This window comes from Carassius carassius, chromosome 47 (genome assembly GCF_963082965.1).
Source record: "Carassius carassius chromosome 47, fCarCar2.1, whole genome shotgun sequence".
Lineage (NCBI taxonomy): Eukaryota > Metazoa > Chordata > Actinopteri > Cypriniformes > Cyprinidae > Carassius > Carassius carassius.
Genome location: NC_081801.1, coordinates 18175755 through 18199407, shown reverse-complemented (window position 1 = coordinate 18199407; position 23653 = coordinate 18175755). Strand labels below are relative to the sequence as shown.

Below are 23653 nucleotides of genomic sequence, written 5' to 3'. Positions count from 1 at the left end.
ATGCTAATGCACTTCCATTAATGCCAACAAAGTGTTCAATCTATGCAAAAGAATGTTGTGGTCAATTGTGTCAAACGCAGCACTAAGATCCAATAAAACTAACAGCGAGATACAATGTGTATGGTAGTCAACAGATGGACAAATCCTCTTGTTAACTGTTGTGTGTTTGGCAGTGAAGGGATCCTGCCTCACTCTCTTGTGTAATATAGCACAGCAAAGGTCATAAAACCTTTTTCTGTTTGTTTAGTTGTGATTTTGATGCAGAAAATCAGCCTGACAACCTTTAAGTGTTTATAAGTCTCAAATTACGCCTCGCCTTCTTTCAGCTTGCATGAGTGCAATTACGCCATCTCGTGGCCGTTTCAGATAATGCTCTTTTACTGTTAATTTATATTTCCCGGTATTGATTTAGCCATCTAAATTCCAATAATTATTTGCATTTACAGCTTTGCTCGAGTGAATATTATTTTGTGTTAGACAAATTCTCCTGTCTTTGACTGTTTACTTTGAGTTTGGTTCAAACATGATTTTAATTAAAATTTAATTGTTTAATAGGGAAAATTAAATGTCTCAGGTCAACCACTGATTGACCCACTTAGAAGGAAGTAAGCCAACTAGTGGCAGTCTCCTGTTAAGTTTGTTCACAGCTTGCAGCTCTCGGATCTCTCTCTTTTCAATTCTGTTTTGAATTGCATATTTCTACTTTTACCCTTTTTGATTAATTTCATAATTATTAATGATACCTTACTGTTATCATTGGTTATTATATGATATTTTTTCAGATTTTTCTTTTAGTTATTCTTACATGTTTATTTTAAATTTCGATTTAAACTAGTTTTGAATTTTTTATTTGAATTAAGTTTTCTGCTCACCAGTTTAAGCACAGAGAGGGAGTACGCCCCCTTGTGGTAAAAAACAGCTACTTCTTCTCCCGTGTTTCATTCCTGTCTTTTTCTATTTTGATTTTTATTCTTTTTCTTCTCTCTTTTGGGTTAGGTTATTTTGATAATTACCATCATTATCATAATTCCCTTTTTGTTTTATCATTATTGGGTAAAGCTGTTACCTCTCATTTCTACATATATATTTACTCAGTTGATGTTACACAAACCAAACCTTAATTCACTTTAAGTTCCCTTTGTTCATCCTTTGTGTAATTGATTGTAGAACTCCCTTGGTGATTGGACAGTCATCTCAGATTTCCAGTGAGCAAGGGGGTCAACCAGCATTACCGACATTGGCTGTGAGTGAAACTCGGTTTCTCTTATCTCTGTCCATCGTTGCGGCATGCAGTTGAGACATCAGCAATTTGGCACTCCAAAGGTAGTCAATCAGTCCAGCCGACACAAACAACGTAATCTCTGGGACCAGTACCTAAACCGGGGCCTAAAAGGGGCACCTCTCTTTTAGAGAGGGTTCTAGGGAACAGCCCAATTTTGCAGTGCTGTCTGGCGGTTGACATCTTGGTGTTGCCAGGTTGTGTTAAAAGTCAAAAGCTGTTTGAGAGGGGGCAAAGCCAGAGTAACGGAGGGCCGAGGACACTGTGGTTGAGTGTTTGGGAGCGCCAGGATGTCTCGTTCATCCAGTCCCGCAGTCCCTTGGGATCAGCTAGCGACATGGCTGGAGAACGATGATGACCCCCTTCCTGCCCAAGGACGCCAGTGACCTGCAGCACTTGAGCCAGAGACAACTGGACACTGAGATGGACCAGCTGATGGCACACGATCCGACGCAGAGTTACACCCACAAAGAACCCGCCAGGATCACCGGGACCCTAGCTCACCTCCTCATCGCCCAGGCACGGATGAAAGAGATGCTAAATCTAAGGCCTATGAGAATCACCTGAAAATTGCCCAAGCTGAAATCCATGACCTTACGCAGCATAAAGAGTTCCTAAAAGATGAACTTGACATCATTCACCGAGAACTGAAACATTCTTATAGACTGCAAAGTGAACAGAAAGAGGAAACACACTTTACAGAGTTTCCCCTGGCCAGTGGACCCAAGCCTTTCAGCCAAGAACTTAGGGCTGAAAATAGGGGTGAAAGCCTGCTTTTCAATATGTCACCAGCCAGCCTCCACGAACCCCTGTCAGCAGCAGGGGAGGGAAAACCCTTCCAGAAAGTCCTGGTCACCGGCCACGGATACATAGCTCCCAAAGAACTGGACAAGCTGGCTAGAAACATCCCTACGTTCAACCCAGATCCTGCAGGAGGCCATGACATTCATGCTTACTTACAAGACATAGACTTTCACCTACAAACTGTCGCCAACGTAAACACTTGGGACAAACTGTACCTGCTCAGAATTACGTCCAGTCGCGAAGTACGCAGTTTCTTAGACCATCAACCAGAGACTGTCAAAACAGACTACCAGCAACTGTGAAAAGCTTTGGTGCGTGAATTCTCTGATCCAGAATCAGACCAAGGGCTAATAACCGCAATGGACCTCAAGCAAGGTCGACTTGAAACCCCAACAAATTTCTATAACCGACTGCGACGTGCCTACTTTGGAGCACGAAATGAACCAGGCATGGAGGAAGACGTTAACTTCCAAACTTTGTTTCTTCGAAACCTCCATCCTACTGTAAGCCACCATTTGGGAGTGTTAGCGTGCCCGCGTAGCATGTCAATGCAACAGTTACGTGACTTAGCACACAAGGCTTACACCAAACAAAAGACTGTGTCAGAAAAGACTGTAAAACACCCAACTATTTGCCCTGTCTCTGAGTCCTATTCAGAGTTGACCCTTGAGGGGCGCCCAACAGCACCACAGTTATAGACCCAGCAACCGAGAGTCAAGACCATTCCAAGCCAGCAGAGGGCAGCGCGGTCGTGGTGGTGGTGCCCGTCCGAGGCACCAGAATGACTGCTCTGGAGGATCCTGGGACTGGCCTTGCCCCTCCCACAACCAAAAGGGGGTGGCCACCTGGGAAGCCGGCCAGCGAGCCAGAAATAGCCGACCTCCAGCCTCCAGAACACCAAGCCCAGGAAGCCGGGAGGGGGAACACTCTCGACGTGATGCTTGGAAACTCGAGGCTGAACCCACATCTAACAAGGAAAGTGCAGCCACGTCTGAAGCTGCAGAACTTCTGATTGTATTGAGAGAGTTCCTTCAAAAGAAACCTCGCAATGAAGACAAGAAGGATAAACCAGAGACCGCATGACTAAACCTTATGCCTGAAACCAACGCCATTCCCGACGTCTCTGCAACTGAACCAAGCACACAGAACACTGTTTTTCAACCACAAACTATTGAACTAGCTGTTGCAGCATCAAACGACAGCAACACCCACTCAGTCCAGCTGACGTCTGCACCTCCTGACCAAGAAAGCATCATCCCTCCCACTGAGGTGCCAGAAAGTGCTGTTTTGGTTATCTGTACCCACAACGAAACACACAAAACATACCCTAACTGCTTATCGATCAACACACAAGCCCCAACACCAAAACTTCTGGGGAACCTGATCGAGAAGAGAGTGGCTCGGAAACTCTACCTAACCATCACCTTAGAAAAGGAACTGAGACTCGAAGCCCTTGTGGACACAGGCTCAGACTTCACGTTGATTTCGGCTCAACTATTTGATAAGTTCAAATTTGAAGCTCAGAGACAGAATCGAATTCTTAGTTTTCACACTTGCGAGCTGAATGTGCAGTATTATAGCCAAAATGACATCCAGCTCATTAATGTAGCTCCCATCCACCTGACAATTGGTCCTATGAGTCTAGTACATACTATTTATGTCTCACCAATGAATAATTATTTATTTCTCATTGGGAAAGACTTGCTAGATCACTTTGAGCCTTAACTAGACTTCAAACAGCTGAAAGTCTGGGCTTAAGTGCGAGAACCTCTTCCCCTCCAGCCACACAGGTCGCCGGTGCCAGACTGTCAGGTCACAGAGGTCACGGGAACTCCCACAGAGCCAGACTGCCAGGTCACAGAGGTCACAGGAACTCCCACAGAGCCAGACTGTCATGTCACAGAGGTCACGGGAACCCCAGCAGCCAGCCATGGGTACACAGCCTCAACAACAAACCAAGGCTCAAGTTCACTCCTCTGCACCTTCAAGGCCACCAAAGACTCTGATACCTACTGCCCTAAGGTCAAGACCGAACTGCAGCTGCATGATATAACCACAACGGACAGTATTCTGGCCATATGGGCAGACAACTCAGCCATTAGTCTCTCACTATACATTGCAATCATTGAGAAGACACCGGACCTTCCTTATACCAGCAAGCACACCCGTTTCACTTTGAACTCACACCCAGCCTCTATGGTGTCTGCCAGAGGAATCTGCGCTTTGCACATGAAATGGAATTACCGGTGCCTGACTCATTATTTCCTGGTCCTTCCGGACCTGCCCCACGATGTTTACATTGGAGCAGACCTCTTGATTCCCCTCAAGGCTCAAGTGGATATCTTTAATGAAGTTGTATGGGCCCCATTGACTTTGCAGCCACGCGATTCCATCAACCATGACAACCTTATGTCAGGGCAGACCATCCCGGAGGTTTGCACCTTAGTCAACGAACAAGAAACGGTGGTACCAGCTTACACCAATGGGGTCGCTATTCAGCTCAACATGCGATGTGGTCAAACTTTAAACCACACGCTGGGTTTCTTCCAACCCTCACCTGAATGTGTGGAACTCGGACTCACACTGGAAGCCACACCCCTCACTGAAGTGTCATCTCGTGTAGTCTACATCCTGTTCAACAACTGCACGGCAACTGACATCAACATTCCCAAGGCCTACCTGCTGGGAAGACTAGTGAGCCATGACTTTCATGACTTTGAACTTGTACTACCTGTCATTTGGCCCATTCCACCTGCACTGATACCCGCAGGGAGTACAGACAGTACAGTGTTCCTGTAGCTCAATTGGTAGAGCACTGTGTTATCAAGTGCAAGGTTGGGGGATCGATTCCCCAGGAACACATGATATGATATGTAAAAATTGATAGCCTGAATGATATATGTAAAAATTGTTAGCTTAATGCACTGTAATTCGCTTTGGATAAAAGCGTCTGCTAAATGCATGAATTAAAAAATTTAAATTAATTAAATAAAATTAATTAAACCAAATTAAAACACATTGTTCACTGCACCCTTCAAATTCATCGCCATCACATATGTCATGTCAGTGACCAAAGACCAGGTGTGCAGAACGGAGCTGACCGAGGACCAACACCTCACAGTATACACAGTCTCCCACCAGAACGTCGGTGAGAATAATGAATCTACTACATCTCTCAATACCAAACCGACTGATGACACACCGACGGAGGAGCCTTACCCAGGTTTTGAATCTCAAGTGCAGGAAATTCTACAAGACGCTAATGCACTTCAGAGCGATACGGATCATCAAGGATTTAGACAAGTTCTGTATAAGTTCAAAGAATCCTTTGCCAAAGACTCTTTAGTCTTTCTCACCAACCTCCACTACGCACCCTGATGCTCCTCACACTTTTGTCAAACAGTACAAGATTCCCATCACCTCACACGAACCAGTGCAGTAGATCATCGAGTCTATGCTTGAGAAAAGTGTCATCCGTCCATGCAACAGCACCTACTCAGCCCCCATCTGGCCCGGAAACTGAATCAACAGGTGCCGCTGTCACGATGGCCCATGACCCAGCTAGAACAAGAAATACCCTGAATCAGAGGACCCACAATCTTCTCTACACTTTATTTGGCCTCTGGATTCCGGACCATTCCAGTGCACCTGGAAGACCAACACAAGCTGGCATTCACATTTGGCAACCGACAGTTCACCTTCAACAGGTGTCCGTTCGGCTACGCCAACTCACCAGCTGAATTCAACATCTTTCTGAACAAAGCCTGCCCAGACGCTAGAATGAGAGGTAACCTGATCTATGAAGATGATGTTCTCTTGAAGAGCACAACGGTGGCCAACCACCTGAAAGAAATAGAGTATGTTTTGAACCAATTATCGACCGCTGGAGCCAAGATCGCCCTCCACAAAGGAAAGTGGTGCCGAACTAAGGTTAACTACGTGGGCCTGCTCATCGGATCACATTGAACCACAGTCAAACCGCATTCATGACATTCAAAACATCAAGCCTCCCACTAACGTCTCTGAGCTGCAGAGTTTTCTAGGGGTATGCAATTACTCTCGACAGTTCATCGAAAACTACTCAAACATTGCCAGACCTCTGACAGCACTGCTAAAAAAGGACTGCCCTTTCGTCTGGTCGAAGGCTCAAGAACACACCATGAAAGAACTAAAAAGACATTTATGCACAGCTCTATGTCTTGCTTACCCCGATCCACAAAAGGAATTCTACCTGGAAGCTGGGTTTTCCAACCAATGTCTCAGTGCTGGCCTGTACCAACGGCATGACCAAGACAAGAAAGTAGTTGCCTATGCCAGCAAGACACTGCTTCCACCAGAGTGTAAGTTATCAGACTGTGAAAAAGCTCTGCTCGCACTACATGGGCCATTCAGCGATTCTCCAATTACATTGGGGCACAGAAAGTTATCATAGAGACTTGCCACCAGCCAGTAATGTTCCTCAACAGCCAACGAATCCGAGATGGTGTGGTCACCAATTCACGCATAGCCACATGGTTAATGGCTCTCCAAGGACGCAATGTTGAGGCACGGTATGCACAAAATCACAAGTCTGCACTAGGCAATGGCCTGGCCGCATGCCAAAAACTGCTCTGATAACACACTTCGGGAAGCAATGGGTGTACAAGAACCCCAACAGCAACAACCAACCTGTCACAGGTACTTTGAAGAGAATGTGTGTCAAGGCATGCTCACACCCTACGTCGATGGATGCTCCTACAACCACGACGGCATCCTTAAGGCAGGTGCAGGAGTGCTGTGGGTCAACGACCAACCGTGCCCCCAACTACACTTCAAATTAGGTCCCCAGTCATCACAATATGCAGAAATAGCAGCCATTCTCATAACTCTGCAGATCGCATCAGCCCATGACATCAGAGAAATCCTCATCTGTACAGACTAACTATACCAGACTCAGTTTTGTGTGCCACCTTCCGGGCTGGAAACAGAATGGTTTCAAAACGGTAAACAACAAGCCAGTCAAACACCAACACCTGTTCCAGGAATGAGATAACATCACAAAAACGCACAATATGACTGTGTACTGGAAGAAGGTAAAAGGACACTCAAAGCTACCAGGTCTGGACAAAGACTTAAATGATCAAACCGACGCTCTCGCCAAAACATGCGCACTACATGGGGAGTTGTGGTCACCCCCAGAACCCACATCCAGCCCCGATGTTACAGTGTTAGCCTGCAGCAAACAACCTTCACCTGTGGCAGTGCCTGCCTCACAGCCGCTATCGCTAACTCCGCAGATTTCCAACAACGACATTGCAGATATGCAAGCCTCTGACACTGCCATAAAGACAATTCTTAACCACCTCTCTGACCCCTCCAACCACCCTATCACTCAGGCAGAGCTCACTAATGACTCGTGCCTCCGACACCTATATAACACCAGACACATGCTGCGCGTACAGGACAACATTATGTGGTTTGCACCTGATGACAGCACAGCGCCACGGCTTGTGGTGCCATGATGCCAAAAGGGGGTAATGCTAATGTACACCCACGACACACCATGTGCTGGACACCACGGTACCAGAGCCATGTATGACACACTGAGACAGGTAGCATTGTGGCCCAGCATGCTGCAAGATGTGGCAAAATATGTCAGAGAATGTCTTGTGTGCTGCCAGTTCACAATAGCAAACCCAAATCACAGAGCCCCACTGCAACACAGAGGGATCACGTTCCCTCAGTCGGACCTCCAAATTGACTGGGTCGGACCCCTGCCCAGGTCAACAAGAGGCAACAAGTACTTTCTCACAGTGGTCAAGTCAAGTCAAGTCACCTTTATTTATATAGCGCTTTAAACAAAATAAATTCCGTCAAAGCAACTGAACAACATTCATTAGCAAAACAGTGTATCAACAATGCAAAATGACAGTTAAAGGCAGTTCATCATTGAATTCAGTGATGTCATCTCTGTTCAGTTTAAATAGTGTCTGTGCATTTATTTGCAATCAAGTCAACGATATTGCTGTAGATGAAGTGACCCCGACTATGCAAGCCAGAGGCGACAACGGCAAGGAACCGAAACTCCATCGGTCACAGAATGGAGAAAAAAAGCTTGGGAGAAACCAGACTCAGTTGTGGGGCCAGTTCTCCTCTGACCAGACGAAACCAGTAGTTCAGTTCCAGGCTGCAGCAAAGTCAGATTGTGCAGAAGAATCATCTGTTTCCTGTGGTCTTGTCCTGATGGTCATCTGAGACAAGGTCCTGGAATTGAACTACTGGTTTCCTCTGGCTTGCTTAGCTGGGGTCACTTCATCTACAGCGATATCGTTGACTTGATTGCAAATAAATGCACAGACACTATTTAAACTGAACAGAGATGACATCACTGAATTCAATGATGAACTGCCTTTAACTATCATTTTGAATTATTGATACAATGTTTTCTTAATGAATGTTGTTCAGTTGCTTTGACGCAATGTATTTTGTTTAAAGCGCTATATAAATAAAGGTGACTTGACTTGACTGGACTTTACAGGGGATCTGTATCTTGGGCTCTAGTTGTCCTGGTCTCCGCTGTCTTTCAGGGATGTAAAGGTCCTTTCTAGGTGCTGATCCACCATCTGGTCTGGATACGTACTGGATCCGGGTGACTGCAGTGACTGCAGCGCCAAATAGGAAAAGGAACTGCCGCCCACAGTTGATTTTGATATTCTAGGTATTATCAAATTGACAAGAGTTTTGAGAACGTAGCGGACGTAGAGGATTATAATGTAAAAGGAGCTCATTCAAATACTGAGGTGCTAAACCATTCAGGGCTTTATAAGTAATAAGCAATATTCTAAAATCTATACGATGTTTGATAGGGAGCCAGTGCAGTGTTGACAGGACCGGGCTAATATGGTCATACTTCCTGGTTCTAGTAAGAACTCTTGCTGCCGCATTTTGGACGAGCTGTAGTTTGTTTACTAAGCGTGCAGAACAACCACCCAATAAAGCATTACAATAATCTAACCTTGAGGTTATAAATGCATGGATTAACATTCCTGCATCTGACATTGAGAGCATAGGCCGTAATTTAGATATATTTTTGAGATGGAAAAATGCAGTTTTACAAATGCTAGAAACGTGGCTTTCTAAGGAAAGATTGTGATCAAATAGCACACCTACAGTAAGTAGACATTCAAAAGGCCCTTTTTACCACCGCGGGTACCGCCGCCGCTGCGTTTGTAAAGTGCATTTGCAGCTTTTGACTGCTGAGTGGGGCTTTTACCACAAGTTATCAAACAAGCGCATCAAAGCACATTTTCGCAAATAGACGTCTGTTTTGCCTCGCTGATGTGTTACATTTGACTGCTTCAGTCACGGAAAATGAAAGAAAAACACTATAGTTTAAATATTTAATATATTTAATATTCACAGATGAAAGTTTGGTATTTATGAAGCTATGTGCATTTCTTAGAACGAATTCAAGCAGGATAAATGTCAAGCCTGTGCCTGAGTCTGTGCTTATATTTTCTAAGCTACATGGTATTAAACCATATTTTAGATTTGACACATTTAAAAGGTGTGCAGTATTATTTATATTATATTAATTATGCGTTATATTATTCAAAAGAAATTGTGGTTTACTTTGCATCGGAGCATTAAAAGTGGTAGCCTATTTAAGGGGGGTAGGCTACATGGATTTATATGCAAAATGTCAATATTTTCATATATTATGCTTATATTTTAATTTATATTTTAAATATAAATATATTTTTTCCTTTATAAAACAACATGTATTTTTGTTATTTGTTACCTCTCCTTTATTTTGACATAACTTATTGGGAAAAAGACATTTGTCTGTAAACTGATTAAGAAATTGTTGCATGTTTAAACGTGAAGCACTGTATAATTTCGTTCCCATTATTTAGGCCTAATTTGCCTAAAACAAGAAACGAATAAAATTAAACCTGCACGATTAAATCTTTGAAACTCTAAAGAATGGATGGATTAATAAAATGTCCTCACGATTAAACTGAAGTTATCTCATTATAATCAACAAAATTCACACGATGTAAAAAAGAGCTTTAGTAATTGACAACTTAAGTGATTTTAAAGGGAGCCTTCTTTACTTGCTTTTAAAGTAGTGCAATAGCATATGGCCTAAAATAAATCCCAGATTTATTTTAGAAAAAAAAATCTGATTTATGATTTAAACCGATTTTTAAATCAATATTCAAATGACAAAGAAATTTTACAAAAATGTTTTAATATAGTTCTTTATCATTCATTTAGCAGTCAAATTTATAACTACAACAAGATGATAAAAAAACAGTAATGTTATTACCTTAATGTTGGAAAGACCTTTATTTTTATTTATTTATTTATTTATTTAATACTAGCCCAGATTAAAACTGCAGCTCCGCAGTGAGTCAGTGTCATGGATGGAGGACCTGTTAATATATTTTTTAGTTTATATTTCCATCTCGTTATGCCGCTGGTTTATTATTTTTTATTTTTTCTTATAGAACTTATTTGTAAATAGAGCAGAAACTTTCTGTGTCTACACCAGACACGGGAATGCTAAATTCTGAAAAAACAGAGGTGTTAATTATAGGACCTAAAAAACTCTGCTTGTAATAACCTAGAACACTGTCTTAAACTTGATGGTTGCTCTGTCAATTCTTCGTCATCAGTTAGGAACCTATGTGTGCTATTTGATCGCAATCATTCCTTAGAAAGCCACGTTTCTAGCATTTGTAAAACTGCATTTTTCCATCTCAAAAATATATCTAAATTACGGACTATGCTCTCAATGTCAAATGCAGAAATGTTAATGCATGCATTTATGACCTCAAGGTTAGATTATTGTAATGCTTTATTGGGTGGTTGTTCTGCACGCTTAGTAAACAAACTACAGCTAGTCCAAAATGCAGCAGCAAGAGTTCTTACTAGAACCAGGAAGTATGACCATATTAGCCCAGTCCTGTCAACACTGCACTGGCTCCCTGTCAAACATCGTATAGATTTTAAAATATTGCTTACTACTTATAAAGCCCTGAATGGTTTAGCACCTCAGTATTTGAATGAGCTCCTTTTACATTATAATCCTCTACGTCCGCTACGTTCTCAAAACTCAGGCAATTTGATAATACCTAGAATATCAAAATCAACTGCGGGCGGCAGATCCTTTTCCTATTTGGCGCCTAAACTCTGGAATAACCTACCTAAAGGGACTTCTCCTGTGGTGCGGCATATGTATGGTCCATGATAAGAATGCAATCCAGACTTTTAAACTTGCCGGTGCAGTTTCAAGCGCCTCTCACTGCTCTGCACCTGCGTTTCTGGCTCTGACCGAAAACGCGTTGTGGAAACGCGTTGGCTTAGTACTTTTTGTCCCTCTCTGCTATTATAGTTTTGCAAGATGGCAGAACTACATGGAAGCCTCCATCGACCTACCCGTCCCATGTATATAAAGATAATAAATTCTTCATTTACGAGGATTAGTTTAAACATTGGCATAGGTATTTGTACACCATTGAGGGCATATTTATGAATAAAAATATTGATTTTAGATCATAAAATACCTAAAAAGTTACTTATTGTCCCTTTAACATCGTTCAGGAGGCAGACACACTCTTGCAGTTTAAATCTAGATTAAAGACCCATCTCTTTAACCTGGCTTACACATAACATACTAATATGCTTTTAATATCCAAATCCATTAAAGGATTTTTAGGCTGCATTAATTAGGTAAACCGGAACCGGGAACACTTCACATAACACCCTATGTGCTTGCTACATCATTAGAAGAATGGCATCTACGCTAATATTTGTCTGTTTCTCTCTTATTCCGAGGTCACCGTAGCCACCAGATCCAGTCTGTCTCCAGATCAGAGGGTCACTGCAGTCACCCGGATCCAGTACGTATCCAGACCAGATGGTGGATCAGCACCTAGAAAGGTCCTCTACTGCCCTGAAAGACAGCGGAGACCAGGGGCCTCATTTATAAAGCGTGCGTACGCACAAAACGGGGCTGGAAACGTACGTACGCCAGTTCCCACGCAAAGGTTGTGATCTATAAAAAACAAACTTGACGGGAGAATGTGCGCACCTTTAAGCAAACTTTGAGCCGTGCGTACGCACATTCTGGAGACAAAGGGAATTGGCGACACCGATGGTGAGGTCGTGAACTGAAGTTAGATTGTAGAAAATAAATGTGAGAAGAACGATTATAAGAATGAATGACATTTAATTTTCACTCCATTTCATACGTTATATCCACATTATCATGAAGATTAAATCCAACAGTGTTATTTGTGCCGATTGTTTTAGGCTATATACATCTAGTAAAATCCAAACGTAATTCAAAATGTATTAAAAGTAAAATAAAATAATAATCAGCGCTGCCTTACAGTCACATTGTCCACAACGGGAGCACAGGAGGACATGGCGCGATACATGTGATAGCCTACAGAATAGCATGAAATACCCTTTTATTAGAGAACTGCAGAACACAGTGTAAAAAGGAAATATTTTCCTTAATGTACATAGCCTATATCATAAAATGTCAAAGTCTGCAAATACAGTCATGAAGCACAATCGCTACTCATCATCGGTCCTAACTATTACGGTGTTCATTACAAAACCGTCAAGAAGCATGTGTTCACTATAACATTTTCGTCTGAAATTTTCGCCCACAAATTAATTAAGTGATTTTGTCAAGGTGTTAACGATCAGTCTATTTGCTAGAAACATATAAATTCTCCGGTGACCCGGGTATGTAATGCTTCATGATGGCACTCCTGGCACTGTTGGAGGATTACGCTAATGGCAGAATAAGGAGAGAACGAGTTTTCAGGGACCATGATGATTTCCTGGCCCATGATGATGACTGGCTAATAAGCCGATTTAGATTCCCTAGAGCTGTGCTCTTGGATCTATGTGCTGAATTGGGTCCAGTATTAGAGAGGGCAACACGCCGGAACCATGCCATCCCAGTCCAAATACAAGTCCTCACCACTCTGGGGTTCTTGGCAACCGGCTGTTTCCAGCGGGAATTGGCAGACAGGTAAATTAATAATATAAAAAAACAATAAGTAATCCTCAAATTTGTCTCTAAGACCTTTTTGTATATGAAATAATTCTATTGGAATCTATCATCTCACCCTATAGGTCTGGTATATCACAGCCGTCCCTGAGTGCCATAATATCTGTCGTTTTAAATGGTATACTTAATATGGTTAGTCGATACATCAGGTTCCCCTACACTGTGCGAGAACAGGCCGAAATTAAAACGCAATTTGCAGCAATGTCTGGTTTCCCAAATGTAATCGGCGCAATTGACTGCACTCATGTTGCTATAAGGGCACCATCTGAAAATGAATTTGCTTATGTTAATAGAAAGCATGTGCATTCTATTAATGTGCAAATCATATGTGACTCCAACATGACCCTCACAAACATTGTGGCACGCTGGCCTGGTTCAACACATGATTCCTTTATCTTGACACATAGCAGTGTAGGGAACAGACTAAATGCAGGCGCAGTACGTGATGGCTGGCTTCTTGGTGAGTTTAACAATATTAAAAAGTAGAAACTGTAACAATTTTGTTTTTAATATAATTATAACCTGCAGGCGACAGTGGCTACCCCCTGAGACGCTGGCTCCTCACCCCATTTTTAAACCCGCAGAGCGCAGAGGAAACTCATTATAACGAGGTCCACTCTCGTGCCCGCGCAGTTGTGGAGCGTGCCATCGGCATCCTGAAATGCAGATGGCGTGCTCTGGATGCCTCGGGTGGCAGACTTTTATACCATCCAGCAAAAGTGTGCAAGATTGTCAGGGCGTGTGGTGTTTTGCACAATATAGCACTGAGAAACGGTATTCCTCTCCCTCCTGATCTCCCTCTACCCCAGCATTACGACCCCGAGCCACAGCCCCCTGGCCGACAAGAGGGATATCAACGAGGTGCAAGAATCCGTGAGGATGTCATGCGGCGTTTGTAAAGAAAGACAAAACTCAAGGTTCATGTTTTAACTGCATCTTTTAATGATTGTGCAATTTCTTGCATCACTTCTCTCATCTGCCGTAGCTCATCTGCAACCCTGTTGACAGCGTTTATTGTCTCTCGCTGTAACTGCAGGACTGCGTCAGTGAGTACCCGACCACTTTTGGACGTGCCAGACGCAGAAGGGGCACTGCTTTGAGCCGGACGCTGTGCATCTGCATCTGAGAACCCCTCACCCTGAACCTCCTGTTCATTTACAGCTTCAGACTCCGGAAGGACTGGAGGACAAACAATTGGCAACATTTATCCATTTATCACCCCACACACTCAAATGTACAGCGTTAATGATTAAAAATCGGTTTAACCTTGCTCCTCTGTGGTTTCAGTCACGTCAGTGTCTCCCTCCTTTTCCGACACAATACCACACACGCTGACCTCCCCAATTATAGCCGCGATTTTGCTGTCCACTGATGTGAGATCAGCTGTACATGGGCCCCCACCAGTTGCAGCCACGCTCTGGCGGTGGGAGGACAGTTTTCTCTTTGCCTCCACCTTGAATGAATGAGAATCTTTATTTCACATATTTTGCATACTGTAAGCACATGTAAATAAAACTTTTTGAAAATCAATATTGCTATTTATATAGGTATATAGCCTAATAAAACACAAATGTAATATGTTGGTAAAAAAAAAATTTGTATACCTTCAGGTCGGACCATTTTTTCTTTAATTCTGCAACTGTCCGTTCTGTCCCACTGACACAATTGACGGCAGAAGCAATACTTTGCCACTCGCACTGCTTCTTTTTATTAGTGACCCCACTGCTGTGGCCACCAAATAACACAGTTTTCCGAGCCTCCACCTCCCCTACAAGTGTTTCAATCTCAGTATCTGAGAAATTACGTTTTTTTCCTCTTTTCTCACCTGTCGCCATTATTAAAATTAGGCTAACAGAAATGCACGTTTTCACTTTCTTGGATTAATTAATTGGCGGGTCGCATGCCAGTTTTCCAGGTATATATGGGATTCCACTCTCATTTACATGCTGATCAGCAATCATGAGGTGATTTGCATTGACTATTTATGGTTAAAAATGGGCGTGTACAGGGCGGGATATGAGGCTGGTTCACGTACGCACATCTGCGGGTGATCTGTGATTTATAAAGGGAACATTGCTTACAGGTGTGCGTACGCACGGTTTTATAAATCGGAATATTTTTTGGCGTACGCCATTTTTGGCTTTTGGGCGCACGTAAACTTTTAGTAAAGATCCTACGCATAGTTTTATAAATGAGACCCCAGGACAACTAGAGCCCCAGATACACATCCCCTGTAAAGACCTTGTCTCAGAGGACCACCAGGACAAGACCACAGGAAACAGATGATTCTTCTGCACAATCTGACTTTGCTGCAGCCTGGAATTGAACTACTGGTTTCGTCTGGTCAGAGGAGAACTGCCCCCCCAACTGAGCCTGGTTTCTCCCAAGGTTTTTTTCTCCATTCTGTCACCGATGGAGTTTTGGTTCCTTGCCGCTGTCGCCTCTGGCTTGCTTAGTTGGGGTCACTTCATCTACAGCGATATCGTTGACTTGCAAATAAATGCACAGATACTATTTGACTGAACAGAGATGACATCACTGAATTCAATGATGAACTGCCTTTAACTATCGTTTTGCATTATTGAAACACTGTTTTCCTAATGAATGTTGTTCAGTTGCTTTGACGCAATGTATTTTGTTTAAAGCGCTATTTACTGCCATGCGACCTACAAAAGTAAAGCTTGGTGAGTCGATCAACGAGCATTGCTGCAGGTTGATTTTTGGTGGATGTGCTGTGCTTGTGTTCCCGCAGTCGTCTTCATTTCGTCGGGTGAAACGTCTCTCTCACTGGCAGCAGAGTCTGTGAGCAGCAACAACTTCCAGAATACCAGAAACACGGTCCGCCTTCACTCCGTGAATAAAGTATTTCAGTATGTTTGAAATGTTATGTTCATAACGTAGCATATAAAATAATAATAATATTAATAATAATAAATAACAGGAGAGTTTCAAAGTGGCTTAAGCTATTTTGTGTAAACTTTTTCCCTATAACACAAGCCAAACTAATAAAATTGTAAGCATTAAATCTTTAATTGCTGCTTTCTGCTGTGAAAATTTTGTTTGTGATGAAAATAACAGTATGTTTTTGTCAGTTATTTTATCTAAACAGATCGATTAACTTTTTCAAGATTTCAAAATCAGATAGCATGCTGATAATGTAGTAGCACTGTAAGATTACATTTGTTTGAATGCATTATTGCGAAAGCGATTGAGTGTGAATCTGTTTAACCCTCCTGTTACCCTCAAATCTGATAACATCTGTTACCCACTGGGGTCATTTTGACCCCAGTAATTTAAAACTCAAGAATATGATTTTTTTTTTTTTTTTTTTTTTACAAAGGTTTGTGTCTCAGGTAATTTATGTCTTTGTTGACTACTTAAATAGCTTTTTAAGTTGACATACACCCACCAACCCCCTCCCCACCCCTTATAAATCCAGAATACCCATTGCACGACTATGGACACATTTACAAATCACCATAAAATCTTACTGATTGACCTAAAATTTGAAAAGTATATATATATATATATATATTTGCTGTTTTATTTGTTTTATAATATTTCTAAGTATAGATTTTTGTAATCTATAACATTTGAAAAGAAAAAACTTTATTTTATCAAGGATAGTAACACGAGTTATGTTTGAAAAACAAACACAATTTCAAACATTTAGAAGGATTTTATTTGTAAACAGAACATCACCACAATCAAAACATCAGTAAGGAACACATAACAGTCACAGTAGACAACAGAACACAATAACTTTTTGTTATCAAGGATTGCAACATACATAATGTGTGGGGTCAATTTGACCCCAAGAAAAATGTCCTAGGTTACGTATGTAACCATAGTTCCCCGAAGGGAATGAGACGCTGCGTCCGAAATGCTATGGGAACGCCCTTCAGCATGACCAGCTCTGAATAGTATGTGAAATCAGTCTCATGAATGGGCGTGACTTCATAGGCAGGTGACTTAGCGACCAGGAAGCTATAAAAGCACGTGAGGTGGAACGAGCGTCAGCTTCTAGGAATGAAGCGAACTCTGGCAGGAATGCCGGAAGTATTGCTTTGAGATGCAGCGTCTAGTTCCCTTCGGAGAACCATGGTTACATATGTAACCTGGGACGTTCCCCTTCAGGAACTCGAGCTGGATCCAAAATGCTATGGGAACGAGAATGCCCACGACTAGACTTGCAAGTCCCTGCCTAGTGTGTATACAAGGAGCAATGCTAAGGCAAGAGAAAGAAGAGCCATAAGTGGCTCGCAGATCTAAACCATAAAATCTGATGAATGTGAGGGGCGTGGACCGTCCAGCTGCATTGCAGATGTCCTGTATAGACACACCTGACAAGAAGGCCTTGGAGGCTGCCATACTTCGGTTCAAGTGAGCCTTGACTCCCAATGGTGAGGGGAGATAAGAGGACTCAAGGTTTTAGGATAGCATCCTGATCAATCACTTCTTCTGGACGTAGGCCTCAGCCTCAATGCACCGCAGAGGAAACATGTAACCAGAGGGTGTCTGCCAACTGAATGGCCACCAAGAGGGGCCTGTAATAGCTCGGTAGACTGTAATGGCCACCATGTAGACCCTCAGGTTCGAGTGGGTCAAACCTGCAGAGAGAAGGGCCTGCAGGAACTCCAGAACTGTCCCAACTGGGCAAATAACTGGGTTGTGCTGGCAGTCTTCGCACCACGAGGTGAAAGGTTTCCACCTCAAGGTGTACAGTTTCCTCATGGAGGGAGTTCTGGATTGAAGGCGATCTCAGCAACCTCGGCTGAGAGACTAAAAGCTACAAGATATGCCCCCTCAGGGACATATTGCATTTTGCCCTTCCAGTGTCAGAATTCCAAAGGCTTGCTGTTGCGTCTCCTTTTGCCTTGTAGACTCCTGTCAAAATGAGCAACCCAATGTAGGCTTTCAAGTCAGTCACATCGAAGTCTTTCCAACCATCCCCATACACACGCCTACCCTCTAAGTTTGTCATTTCAAGTTAATTATTTTCAATTGATGGTGTGATGAAAAGATGAAATGCTGATTTTATATCTTGGACATGGCTGACAGCACAGTATATCTAGTGGGCCCTGGAACCATTTTGATGACATTAGCAGCAATAAGTCTACCCTGTTGTTCAGGTGGTGAGCGGGACCATGATAACTTTCCATTTTTGGAAGGTAATGGGTTTGTGGGTGGTTTGGAGACAACAGGAGGGTCAATATTAGGAGTCTCAATCTCGTCTGAGGAGGATTTTATAATGTTTGCTCCTCCCCTTTGTTTGGTAAACCATGAGAATTAGGTTTTCCCCTCCCCACGGCACAGGAAATATCAAAGTTCTTGCAAAAATGATGTTTTCCCCTCCCCTACGCCACGCAAAGTTCTCATGAGAATTATGTCCCATGTCATGTGAACTACTTCAGATATGGTTATGTTACGTTAGAGCCCTAAAACAGAGGGAAGTTTTTTTTTAATATAATATTGAATATGTAAAATTATAATGAACATTATATAATTATAACATGTTATAGTGACCTCAATAAAACAACCAAAACAAATGTGTATGTTATATTTCTTATGTTTTATACAGCTAAAAGAACCTGGGGTCAAATTGACCCCAAGGAACAAAGATGCTACAAAATGTGTACAGGACATTGAAAAAATTACAGCAGGTTAATTTAATGTTTACAGAGTTTACCCCATTAAATTAGGAAAATTCATTAAATCTGAAGAATTTTTTTTTTAATAATGTATTTACAGATGTTAAATATTGAATGGGGTCAAATTGACCCCAAAGTTAATAGGAGGGTTAAACCATGCTTTAACCCGAAAATAATCAGTAAAAGAAACAAACTCTTAACATCCCGCTCGACTCTTGCAGTCATTGTAACCTTCTGATCAAGCTAAATATGTTTAACATGAATTCTTGCTGAATATGCAGTTATATTATGGGCTGTTGGCATGAATTGTACTCGTGATGGAGCGCTCTTGGAGCGAGTGAAAACCACGATGCTCATATTCAAGTGTTGCGCCGTCTCATCACTTTAATTTTTTCCTGATAATGAATTTATAATTTTTTTCATTTACATAATATCATGGTGTCTCTCACATTAAAAATATATCTACAGAAAGCTTGAAATGTTTTTTAAACGAAAACGAATTGTGTAATCTGTGAATGTTGCATTTCTCTTGTCGGAGAGAGCCAGCACTGTGAATTTCATCCTGCAGCTGACAAGAAAACATTTGTTTATTAATAAATAATTAAAATGTCTCATTTTTCACAATTATTAGGCTACTTCTGCATGTGCTTTGTTGCAAACTTAATGCATGTGCTTGAGAGCGGAATATATTAAGATTTGATTATGTAAATTTTATATAAACCTCTGATTAGTTGAATATAACAAACGAACTACTAGAACTAGACAAATCTTACGTGGGGGCAGACCATTTTTTAGTCTAAAACCAAAACAACAGTCCTATATAAACCAGTTCAGCAAGTGAAAGCCTCATAAGACACTGTCCATATGAAAGAGCAATTCACACCTTTATCTCAACCCCTACAAGCCATAAATAACTACCCCCAAAAACCCAACCCCAGGGTTCAGCTGAACTGAATTCGGTCTGTTTTTTGGCTGTGAAGAACGGTGTGTTACTGGGCTGAAACATGCCTGCACTCAGCACTATTCATTATTTTCTCGCAGCCCATATTATTATTTTCACAAGACCATAATGATAATAACAAATCATCAATTAATAATTAATCATTATCCTTATTTGTGATCGTGGGTTTTTGCGGAAGGCTTTAAGACCAAGCGGAATCCTCTGTTCCTGCCTCACAGCGCGCGGGACTCGCGCTCAGTGATGCAGCTTCACTGTCTGCGATTTGACTTTACTGAATCAGATTGAGGCGAATACAACTTATTATTCAGCAGCCCAACATTTAGCAAGGCAGGAAAACATTCATTCTAACGGAAGGAAGACGTATTTCATTGAGCTAATGCTGTTAAATAGAGAGAGAGAGAGAGAGAGAGAGAGAGAGAGAGAGAGAAACTAGTCTAGGGCTATTCTTAAACTTGGAGCTCATTATATTGAAGTACAAATCCAAACACCAGAAACGTTATGCATTTTATGAATAATGAAATATTATGAAAAGTATACATTTTATTTATTCACATGCTATATGGTTGAAATAATATTTTAGTTCACAACTTTAAGTTCCGTTGTTTAAAAAAAATGCTTTATTGGCTAATGTTTCATTAACCTTCAGTTTTTATATGCTCTAAAATCCATGCCATTAGTAATTTCACAGTATTTTCACCTCCTAAATCACTAACCTTTAATGGTCAAAATCACTCAGGCCAATGGTATTTTTAATGACATTATTTTATTATTTTTAATTTAATTATTTTTAATAATTGTAGCCTACATAAATAGGTAAAGCAAAACAAATATTTGGATCGTCCCTTATTTTTTCCCTTATTTTCTTAAAGAATAAACACGTATTTTCTAAAAGAATAAACATGATAACATATTTTTTATTAATAAAAAAAAATTAAAGCAATGAAAAACTTTTTTTAAACTTGAATTTAAATACTATTAAACTAACTTTAAATTCTCAAGGAGTTTATAAGTAAAAAATTGTAAAATGTCACAGTGCATGTTAAATAGCCTAAATTAACTTAACTTAACTTGTTAACAATATAATTAGAACTAACAATATAATTTGATTTTTAAAATGAACAATTCCTGTATAAAATGGGACAGCAAACTTTATAACAAACATTTTTAAATCGTCCACAGCTGAGCATCGCGGGAGACTCATCTGCGCCAGAGCGCGTGAAGTGAATGGGATGAACAAAGTCATTTTCAGATGCAATGAAAAAAATAAAAAAAATACCTGGATAGTGTGGGATTACAAATTTCTAAAATGTTAAATCTAGGTTCCAATGTAATAGCATATGAACTGAAAGCGTTTTGATATACATTTTGAGGTAAATCAGGAAAATCAGGTGTCTGAGATAATGTCCTTTTGTCTCTTCCTTGCCATTTGGCTTTTTAAGCTCAAGACACAGCAGTGCCTTTTGTCTCTATGATAATGTAAAGGTATCAGCGATACTGTCAGGCACCTCTGTATTTAAATGACACTGTTATGCTGATGAGATCAAGGCTGGGAAGATGCCAGTGTCGGGCACCTTCCTGATTGCATTTGCATGCTTTGTTTAGGTTTGTCTCCACCTCTGTGTATCCCGCCCCCTTAAAATGTACATAAACTACAATCTCTTAGGGACAAGTTAGACTTTTGATGACTGCAGCGCCACGCAGAGCGTTCTCAATAAAGAATCCTGCTGAAGATTACCCAAGAGTCTCCTGGTCTTCGTTTCTGAGTTCCTAACAGTTTTTGGTGCCGTGACCCGGATAGAGCTTCTCACCTGAATCCAGACTGAAACTGCAATCTCAACAAAGATCTGACTTCATTCCAGACTGAATCTTTCTGTACAACCAATGGTTGGTGAGTGTACCTCTATCCAAAATAACCTTTAAGACCAGAACAAATGTGTTACCCTCTGCGCCGTCAGAGAAGAGTTAACAGACAGCTGTAGGGTTTGGTTAACTAAGTTACCCTCTAAAAATTATATTTTAGAGATGAAAGTAATCCTCTGTTTAGCCAGGGAAGATTAGCATCACATGCTAATATATTGCTACCCTCGGTGTCTCGGCAGGGAAGTTTAACATAAAGTGCTAATAGTTTGTGTTTTTATCCTCTGCTTGCCAGGGAAGTGTTAGAAGTGTCCTTTTGTGTCAGAAAGACTTTACAAAATGTTGCGAAGGAATCCTAAACTGATTCCAACAACTAAGAAAGGTGGACTAGCTACTCCTTCATGGAGACAGTGTTTTCTCTACTTCCTGTTGGCCTTCTGTAGCAAATTGTAGCTCCGTGTAGCTGTTTTTATTTTATTTTTTTCTCTAGAATCTTTATCTTACTATCACTCTCTGTTTTTTAAAGTGGTAAAATATAACTTAATTCACACCATATTTCTGATATTATCGATCAATCTTATCAGATTAACTTTGATCGTTCACTTTTATTTTATTTACGTGAGTGCAGTACACCTGCAAAGCGTTAGCACTCGTTAGCTTGTCATTAGCGTTTTCATTCGAACCTATCGCTGTTTTCTTTTCTCCTCTCCCTCGCTCCAGTTTTTCACAAGTTCATCAAACAACCGCAGTAAGAATTTTCATCAAGCACGGTGAGTAATGGCTTCTCCTATCATTGTTTCTTGCACCTCTTGCCACATGTACAGTTTATCTATCTCTGTCGCTGATGAGGGATTCACATGTGATAAATGCAGGGAAATAGTTAGGCTGACAGAGAAGATTTCAGAATTAGAGACACGCATCCAAACTTTAATTGAGGACAGTAAGAATGTTAGGGCTCTAGATACAGCTTTGGATGCGTCTAGCTCAGGGATTCCTGTACATTGTTCGGTTCCGGAAACAGAGCCCCAGCAGCAGGGCAACTGGGTGACGGTGAGGCAGCGTAGTCGTGGGTCAAAACACCGCTCTTCTGTTCCGATCAAAACATTAAACAGGTTCTCCCCACTCAGTGATGCACCCACTGAGAAACCTGATGAAAGTGCTCTAGTTATTGGTGATTCTATTGTACGGAACGTGAATATAGAGACACCAGCCACCATAGTCAAATGTTTACCGGGAGCCAGAGCGCCTGACATCTTGGCAAATTTAAAAGTGCTGGCTAATGCTAAACGTAAATACAGTAAGATTGTTATTCATGCCGGCGCTAATGATGTTCGACTTCGCCAGTCGGAGATCACTAAAAATAACATTAAAGAGGTGTGTGAACTTGCAAGCACGATGTCAGACACTGTAATATGCTCTGGTCCCCTCCCTGCTTACCGTGGTGATGAGATGCATAGCAGATTGTCATCACTCAATGGCTGGATGTCTAAGTGGTAACCACAGAATAACATAGGTTTCATAGACAATTGGACGAGCTTTTGGGGCAGACCTGACCTGTTGAAAAGAGATGGTCTTCATCCCTCCTGGGGTGGCGCCACTCTTCTCTCTAGAAATATGGCAAATAGTCTTAGTGTTTATACTTGACTAACTGGGGCCCAGGTCAGGAAGCAGACAGACTGGCTAAACCGACCGTCTGCTAGCTGCCTCCCGTCACAGAGGTCAGTTAATTCTCAGCACATAGAGACTTTTTCACCTAGATATCACACTATAGAGACTGTGTCTGTTCCCCGAACTAGAAAATACAAAAAACGTCCAAACCAAGTTAAGATTAACAATTTAATTGAGGTTCAACAAATAAAAAACAGAAGCAATATGGGTAAACAAATGATAAAGCTTGGCTTATTGAATATCAGATCCCTTTCTACGAAAACACTTTTTGTAAATAATATGATCACTGATCATAATATAGATGTATTCTGTTTGACAGAAACCTGGCTAAAACCTGATGATTACATTATTTTAAATGA

The 23653-nt window shown here is 41.5% G+C and overlaps 1 pseudogene; it reads left to right on the top strand.

Moving 5' to 3' along the window:
* Positions 1–1633: 1633 nt before the first annotated feature.
* On the top strand, positions 1634–2781 carry LOC132130332 (uncharacterized; annotated as a pseudogene).
* The last annotated feature ends 20872 nt before the right edge of the window (positions 2782–23653 follow it).